Source organism: Lipotes vexillifer, unplaced genomic scaffold (genome assembly GCF_000442215.2).
Source record: "Lipotes vexillifer unplaced genomic scaffold, Lipotes_vexillifer_v1.1 scaffold83, whole genome shotgun sequence".
NCBI lineage: Eukaryota > Metazoa > Chordata > Mammalia > Artiodactyla > Lipotidae > Lipotes > Lipotes vexillifer.
Genome location: NW_006799780.1, coordinates 314,891 through 320,953, shown reverse-complemented (window position 1 = coordinate 320,953; position 6,063 = coordinate 314,891).

Sequence of the window (6,063 nt, the reverse complement as noted above, 5' to 3'; positions counted from 1 at the left end):
ACCCAAAAAAAAAAAAAAAAAAAAAAAAAAAGTATGTACTATAAATCTAAGAGCAATTACTAAGAAAAGAAACAAAGAAGTAACTAATATGAAATAAAATCATTAAAATTACTCAACACAAAAGAATGCAGAGAAAGAGGGAAAAAGAAAGAGCAGATGCAAAAAATAGAAAACAAATATTAATGTGATAGCCTTATATCATACCATAGAGATATTTTAATTAAATTATTGCGATTACTAATTACATTAAATGTAAATGATCCAAGAACAATAATTAAACCAAGTATATATTACCTTAAAAAATCTACTTTAAATATAAAGACACAGATTAGTTAAAAGTAATAGGATAGAATAAGACATACCATGCAAATACTAAATATAAGAAAGCTGGAGTGTCTATAATGATATCACATAAAGTAGATTTCAGAACAAGCTATACTCAGGAATACAAAGGGCATTTCATTATGATAAAGGGGTCAGTTCATCCAGAAGACATAACAATCCTAAATATGAAAGCACTCAATAACAGAGCTTCAATATACATTAATCAAAAACTGATAAAACTGAAAAGAGGAATAAACAAATCCACAATTATACTTGGAAACTTCCTCTTGCAGAAACTGATATAACAAATAGAAAAAGAATCATTAAGTATATAAAAATACCATTAGTCAACTTGGCATAATTTATATTTATCTCACTACTCAGTAAGAGCAGAATGCACATTTTTTTAAGGTACACATGTAACATTCACCAAGATATACTATAGGCTAATCCATAAAAAAGTCTCAATATATTTAAAATATTGAACTCATACACAGAATGTTCTCTGATCACAGTGGATTTAAAGTAGAACTCAATAACAAAATTATCTGAAAAATCCAGATATATTTAGAAATTAAACAACATACTTCTAAGTAACCCATAAATCAATAAGCACAAGGGAAATTAGAAAATATTTGAACTGAATACAAATGAAAAGAAATCGAACCTTGTAGATGCAGCTAAAGTGGTACTTAAAGGGAAATATATGGCTTTAAAAGCTTTTGTTAGAAGAAGGGTCCAAATCCAGTGAGCTAAGATTCCACTTAAGAGTCTAGGAAAAAAGAAAGAGCAAATTAGATCTAAACTTAGAAGAAAGAAGGACATAATAAATATAAAAGCAGAAATTAACATGTAGGTGACAAATAAACAATAGACAAGCTCAATGTATAAAAAAGCTGGTTTTTAGAAAGATCAACAAAATTAATAAACCTCTAGCAAGATTGGCCAATAAAAAAAGACAGACAACACCAGTTATTTACATCAGTCACCCTATAGGCATTAAAAGGGTAAGAAGAGAATATTGCAAACAAATTTATGTGAATAAATTAATAATTTAGATTAAATGGACACATTCCTATAAATACTCAAAGAACCAAAACTCAAGAAAAATTATTTTTAAATCTAAATTTCCCTAAAGGAACTGAATTTGTGTTTAAAATTTGCTTACAAAGAAAACTCCAGTCTCAGAAACATTCTCTGGTAAAGCCTATAAAACTCACAAGGAATAAATAATACCAACATTACACAAACATTTTCATAAAATTGAGCAATAGGAAGACCTTCATAATTCATATTATATGGCTCAAATGATCCAGACACCAAAGCAAAAAAAAATTAAAAAATAAAAACCTAGACATTATAAGAAAAAAAGATTGCAAATATATCCCTGAACATAGATGCAAAAACCCTAACAAAATTTAGCAAATTAAATCCAGCAATATATTTTAAAAACTAGTATACCATGACCAAGTTGTATTTATCCCAGGAATGCAAAGTTAGTTTCACATTCAAAAGTCAATCAGTGTGCAAAAGACTGAAGTTGGACTCTTTCCTCACACCATATATAAAAACTAAAAATGCATCATAGACAAATTTAAAAGCTAAAATTATTCTTAGAAGAAAGCATAGAGACAAATCTTCATGATCTTGGATTTGCCAAAGGTTTTTTAAATACAATACCAAAAGTACAAGCAACAAAAGAAAAACTGATTAGTTGGACTTCATCAAAATTAAAAACTTTTGTACATCAAAGGACACTATCAAGGAAGTGAAAAGACACTCCACAGAATGGGAGAAACTATTTGAAAATCATATACCTAATTAGGGTTAACAATCCAGAATATATAAAGAACTCTACAACTTAACTACATAAAGACAAACAACCCAGTGGAAAAGGACTTGAATAGAAATTTCTCCAAAGAAGACATACAAATGGCCAACAAGTGTATTAGGGAAATGCAATTCAAAACCACAATAAGGTGTCACTTCATATGAACTAGGATAGCTAAAACTTTTTTAAAAAGAAAAATAACAAGTGTTAGTAATGATGTGGAGAAACTGGAACCCTTATACATTGTTGCTGGTGGGAATGTAAAATGGTGAAACTGCTATGGAAACAGTTTGGCAATTCCTCAAAAAGTTAAACACAGAGTTACCATATGACTCAGAAATTCTACTCCTAGGTATACATCCCAAAGAATTGACAGCAGATGTTCAAAAACCTTTTCATGAATGTTGATAGCAGCACTAGTCACAATAGCCAAAAGGTGGAAACAACCCAAATATTCATCAACAGATGAATGGATAAACAAAACGTGGTATATCTATACAATCGAATACTATTCAGCCATAAAAAAAATGAAGTGCGGATACTTACTACAACATGGATGAACCCTGACGACATTATGCTAAGTAAAAGAAGCCAAACACAAGGACCACATACTATTTTTCTATTTATATGAAATATCCAGAGACAGAAAGCAAATTAGTTGTTGCCAGGGGCTGGAGGAAGATGTGAATGGGGAGTGACTGCCTAATGGGCATGGGCTTTCCTTTTAGAGAGAGAAAAATGTTCTGGACCTAGAAAGTAGAGGTGGTTGCACAACATTGTAAACATACTTAACAGCACTGAATTGTATACTTTAAAATGGTTTAAATGGTGAATATTACGTTATGTGCATTTACCACAATAAAAAAAATCAATCAATATAATTCACTACTTTAATAGAATAAAAGAAAAAACATACCATCATCTCAATAGATGTAGGAAAAGCATTTGACAATTTGCTACGTATTCATGATAAGAACTCTCAATAAATCATGTGTAGAAAGGAAATTTTTCAATCTGATTTAAAAAAAATCTATGAAAAACTGTCAGCAATCATCCTACTTAAACGTGAAATGAGGAACAGAGGATCAGGAACAAGGCACAGATGTGCACTATCACCAAATCTATACTGGAGGCCTTATCCAGCACAATAAAGAGATTAAAAAAAAAAAAAAAAAAAAGAAGACTACTCAGATTGAAAAGGAAGAAGTAGAACTTTATTTATTCACAGACAACATAGTTGTGCACATAAAAAATCCTAAAGACTCTACAGAAAAAGCTACTAGAACTAACAAGTGAATTTAGCAAAATTACAGGATACAGGTCAACAATCAAAAATCAATTGTGGGGCTTCCCTGGTGGCACGGTGGTTGAGAGTCCGCCTGCCGATGCAGGGGACAAGGGTTCGTGCCCCGGTCCGGGAAGATCCCACATGCCGCAGAGCGGCTGGGCCCGTGAGCCATGGCCGCTGGGCCTGCGCGTCCGGAGCCTGTGCTCCGCAACGGGAGAGGCCACAACAGTGAGAGGCCTGTGTACCGCAAAAAAAAAAAAAAAATCAATTGTATTCTATATACTAACAATGAACAATTGGAAATTGAAATTTAAAATACTATTTACAATGATATTAAAAAGTATAAAAGTTCCTCTCTAGATCTCCACATTGAAAGCTATAAAACACTGCTGAGAGAAATTAAGAAGTCCTTAATAAACAAATACGTGTAATATTCTTGTATCAGAAGACTTTATATTGCTGAGATGTCAATTCTCTCAATTGATCAATAGATTCAATACAATTCTAAACAAAACCCCAGCAGGTTTTGTTGTTGTTGTTGTTAGAAACTGTCAAGGTGATTCTAAAATTTATGTAGAAATGCAAAAGACCCAAAATAGCCAGATGAATTCTGAAAAAGTACAAAGTTGGAAGATAAACAATACTTGATTTTGAGATTTAATATAAAGCTATAGTAATCAAGACAGAGTGGTATAGTCATAAGGATAGTGTCCACATACAGACTCAGGTTATGAGAGTCAATTAATTTGCAATGAAAGTGTCAAGACACTTCAATGGAGAAAATACAACCTTTTCAACAAATGGTGGTGGAATGACTGAATATCCATATACAAAACCAAAACACAAACAAGCAACCCTCATCCCTTACCTTACACCAAACACAAATATTAACTAGAAATAGATCATAGAACTAAAGAAGCTAAACCTAAACACAGGAGAAAATCTTTACGAACTTCAGGGAGGCAAAGATTACTTAGAAAGAATGTAAAATGCATAACCCATAAAAGAAAAAAAACTTGATAAACTGCAATTTAACAAAAGTGTAAAAGTGTGCTCCTTTGAAGATAATTTTAAGAAAATAAAAAGGCAAGCCACAGACTGGAAGAAATATATATTCAAAGATGTATCCAGAATCTATAAAGAATTCTTACAATCAATAACCAAAAGACAACTCAATTAAAAACTGGGTAAAAAGTTTGGAACAGACACTTCACAATATAAGACATTAAAATAGCCAGTAAGCACGTGAAAAAAAAGTGCTCAGCATCATTATTAGTCATTAGTGAAATGCAAATAAAGCCACAATGAGATATCACTATACATCCTCTAAAATAGCTTAAAATGGAAGAGGCTGATAATACCAAGTGACAAGGATGTGGAACAACTGGAACTCTCATACATTGCTGTTGGGAAGGTAAACAGTCTGACAGTTTCTTATTAAACATGCACTTACCTTACAACCATGAGATTTCAATTCTAGGCACTCACCCAAGAGAAATGAAAATATATGCCCAGAGGCTTGTCTAGAGCAGTGCTTAAAATAATAGCTCCAAACTGGAAATAACCCAAATGTTCATTACCAGGTGAGTAAATAAATTGTAGTACATCCATAAAACAGAATACAACTCAATGATAAAATGTGACAAACTAATTGATATACACAGTAATATGGACAAATCTCAAAATCATTTCACTGGGTGAAAGAAGACAGACACAAAAGGCTCATGTATGGTTTTCTTGATATTAAATTCTAAAAAAGATAAATCTAGTCTACTGGAATAAAAAGAAGGCAAGTGACTACTTGAGGTCTATGGTGGCGTTGAGAACTGACTGGGCAGGAGCACAAGGGATGCGATGACAGAACTGTTCTATATCTAGACTGCGGTAACGATTCATGGGCATATTCTGTGATTGCATACTTTGCCCAAGGTATATATTTATTTTTTTTAAGAACCTGCAACAGGGCTTCCCTGGTGGCGCAGTGGTTGAGAGTCCACCTGCCAATGCAGGGGACACGGGTTCGTGCCCCGGTCCGGGAGGATCCCGCATGCCGCGGAGCAGCTGGGCCCATGAGCCATGGCCGCTAAGCCTGCGCGTCTGCAGCCTGTGCTCCACAACTGGAGAGGCCACAACAGTGAGAGGCCCGTGTACCGCAAAAAAAAAAAAAAAAAAAAACTTGCAACATTTGCCTGATGTTATAGACTGAAGTGTGCCCCCCAAAATTCAAAGGTTGAAGTCTTAACCCTCAATGACTATACTAGGAGATAGGGCTTTTAAGGAGGTAATTAAGATTAATGAGGTTATAAGGGTGGGGCCCTAATCTGATAGGACTGGTGCGTTTAGAAGAAGAAGAGACACCATAGAGCTCTCCGTGAGCACACAGAGAAAAGGCCCTATAAAGACATAGCAAAGGGGCTTCCCTGGTGGCGCAGTGCTTGAGAGTCCGCCTGCTGATGCAGGAGACGCGGGTTCGTGCCCCGTTTCGGGAGGATCCCACATGCCGCGGAGCGGCTGGGCCCGTGAGCCATGGCCACTGAGCCTGCGCGTCCGGAGCCTGTGCTCCGCAAATGGGAGAGGCCACGACAGTGAGAGGCCCGCATAACGCAAGAAAAAAATAAAA